The 3441-nt window shown below is 26.5% G+C and overlaps 1 protein-coding gene across 2 annotated transcripts in view; it reads left to right on the top strand.

Annotated features, from left to right (window-relative positions):
* Window positions 1-3441, top strand: part of LOC106678460 (uncharacterized) — an 83252-nt gene that overhangs the window by 40915 nt on the left and 38896 nt on the right. For both annotated transcript variants that reach the window (XM_067045322.1, XM_067045321.1), the window contains exon 2: window positions 76-363. The gene's annotated coding sequence lies outside the window, so the exon portion shown is untranslated. The remainder of the gene's footprint in view (window positions 1-75; window positions 364-3441) is intronic.

Genomic DNA, 3441 nt, shown 5'->3' with positions numbered 1-3441 from the left:
ATTTTGTATAGAAACTGAAGAGAGTATACATTTTCATATTTTTATATAATAATCCCTTCCAAATATTTTCCGCAGGATTGGACACTTTGACCCTCAATGAACACAGAGTACACTTTCCTTTTGAAGCAGAACTACGTTAAGTCGGCAGAAGAAGGTTGAAGAACTTGGTGAATGATTATGTACACAGGAGCGCTTGGCATCCCCTCCACTGAGCTTTAGGCCCCCAGTCTGCGGTTGGTTGCGGTGCAGTGAGCTGTATTGTGTCCGCAGTGTATAATTTTTCGTATATCTTCTTCATCTGTGAGCACTGAACATTTTCTCGGAGTTGTTGACAGTCAAAGCAGAAATACAGCTCTTCTAAGAGTGAGTAATCATTTAATTTTTATGATACAACATAAAAATTCTGTTTTCAACCCCAAGTACAGTAAACTTATAATATTGATGCAGCGTAATTCACATTAAAAAACATAATTTGTAGCTATTAAAAGTTGTTTTGAAAGTACATTATATTTTCAGTCTATATTATATTACGCTTATATAAAAAAAAAAGAGAGAAAAGAAAACTACCAAGTTAAAGCCCATTAATAAAAAATTAAGTTAAAATAAAAGTTTAAAGATCATATTTGTTTACCCACACCTGTTTACGGAGTAGGGGAAATGAAATCTTTGAAAAGATTCAGTGCTAAAAAGGACGTATTGTTGCAGGACCAACAATACGGTTATCTTCGGGTGGTATATCCCCCTGCAACATTGGATAGTAATAAACAAATTTTCAACATCAGATAACTATAATTTACTATAAGATATTTCTCTTTAAATTATACAAAATAAAATAACGAGATATTTCTAATGACTTGACGATTATAACAAACTATGAATATTTTATAAGTCATTAAGATGAAAGAAATATTTCATGAAAAGTCAGACTATTAATTCACAAAGTATAAATGAAACATGAAATTTAATTATTGAAAGTAATAGATGTAGATTTTTTGGTGTCTTTATAATTTAAATACTTTTTTAATGATTTATTATTATCATTATTTTTTTTTTATTATGTGCAGAATGTATTGAAATAACTAATAACTAAAGACAACTATTTTTATTGAAATTATGAACTGGTTCATCACAACTCGTTAATATGAAACAAATAATAATATAATATGTTTTTATGATTTTCAAAATGTTTTTTCTGATTACGCGATTTAACTTGAAAGTATTTATAAATTTCATTGGAAAATTGGATTTCAATGATTTATATCAATAACCCTAAAACTAATTGTAACAGGACGATGCCACCAATCCACACAAAACTTGAGAGAAGTGTAAGGGCGTCAAAACTGCACGAAATTGGACCTTTGTAAAGGAATTAGAACTTCAGATTTAGAATAAAACATTTGAGAAATTTTTCTTTATTTGAAACTTTTATTTCTTTCATTTAAAATTATAAAATCTAAAAGATATAGGTATAGCTTGAAAGAGCTGCAACTTAACTTTCCAACAGCTATAGTTTGATTGGATTTGGATGACATTGTAAGGAGTTACGAATTTATTTTGGGATCGAGTGACATTGTAAAAAAAAATATACTCCATAAATCAACTCGAAAAATGTTAATTTTTTTTATTTATATGAAAATGTTCATTTTAAAGATTAAAAAAAAACGCTAAAGCTAAATCTGATTTTGTATTTCCTAAACAAAATTTTTTTTGTCTACTTACAGGGAGCTACTTTTGATTTTTGTAAATTTTGTTCTTATTCTATCCAAAAAATTAATTGATTAATTAAGAAGATTAATTGAATGCGGTATGCGATAACATAAACAATTTATAAAATTATACAAAATATTTCATTTTGCTCGGCTCTTATGTCATTAGCAAGAACCCTTGGAAACATTTCTAATGAGTGTCGAGCTAGTATCACCGAAAAAAGTTTCATTGAAATTGGTGATCTCACGTGCCCAGCCAAGGGGGAAGGCTTAATTTAATATATAAAGTAATTTATTATATTATAAATTTATTAGTATGAATCTCTTTTTTCATAGCATATTCTAAAAGAAAAAAATAATAAATTAAAAAAGTAAGCAGTAATACCCTTTCCGAGAAAGTTCTTTTTTAAATAGCCATGCTAGAAAATAAAAATAAAAAAAAAGGATTCCTTTAAGAAAAGAATAAATATATTATAGATCACAAAATTAATATATGTTTGGTTACAAATCATAAGTAACTATAAACAATACTTATTGTTGTTATTTTTATTATCCTCATATCCTTTAAATAAAACACGATAATCTTCATATTTATAGTGCCCACAGTGCACTGTTACATTGGAATTATATACTATTATACTTCATTTATTCATTGGTTAGCTAAGATGGCAAAAAATTCTTAAGGCTAAATTTATGTTTTCGGAAAAATAAAACAACATGGTATTTTGAGGACGAAAAACAAAATAACACGAAAAGTGCAACAGCCTGACAGACAAGGACGTCAAGTTCTAGCTTATACTTTCCAATATTATTCGTAGTAAGGTATCTGATATTTGATTAGTTAGATTTTAACAATTGGTTTACCACTAATTTTGTTGATGTAGTAATTTAACAATGATTTTATTGTAAATAACTTATTTTTGTATTAATGAAATCCAGCAACACTATACGGAGACAAAATAATGCATTTGTAACCTGAAAAAAAGTATTAAAAAGCATAAAATGTTACTTGTTTGTTACCAGTTATGACAGGTCTACTGATTGTATCTTCATAAAAATATTCAGTATTAACTTCCAGCCAAATTCTCCCAAAAATGTATGTCATACTTCTCGTTCATCAGAGTGTAATAATGAATATTTTCTGGAGACATTCATTTACTCGAAGCAATGATAAGCCTGAATGTTTATGGTTGATTTTCAGTGATTAAATAAGATTACTACAAAAAAGTCTTTCATAGAGCAAAATAAAAACAAAGCATTTTCTCCTTTTACTCTTATATTGTCACAAATTCTTTTAATATTTTTATTTACAATTTTTTATTATTTCCTAATTATAAATTTTAATTTTAATTGATGAGTTTTATAAGGAGTAATAATTTATATCCATTTTTTTATTATAGATGCTATTTATTTTTTTAAAATCAACTCTTTGTTGAAGTTATTTGAAAATAAATCTTTTTCTTTTTTTGCCTATTTCATGTTTACTGAAAATAGGCATAAAAAGAAGGGATAATAATTTATATCCATTTTTTATTATAGATGCTATTTACTTTTTTTAAATCAACTCTTTGTTGGAGTTATTTGAAATTAAATCTCTTTTTTTTTATGCCTATTTTATGTTTACTGAATAGATTTGAATCTACTTTAGCATATTAGTAAACAAATGATAAGGTCAATAAATCAAGGATTATTTAAGAATTTTGTTGACAAAAACTTATTTGTTTGGAAATTAAGA

Source organism: Halyomorpha halys, unplaced genomic scaffold (assembly GCF_000696795.3).
Source record: "Halyomorpha halys isolate HHAL.00 unplaced genomic scaffold, Hhal_1.1 Scaffold144.1, whole genome shotgun sequence".
NCBI lineage: Eukaryota > Metazoa > Arthropoda > Insecta > Hemiptera > Pentatomidae > Halyomorpha > Halyomorpha halys.
The sequence above is the reverse complement of the archived record's forward strand: the minus strand, read 5'-3'. Positions and strand labels throughout refer to the sequence as shown.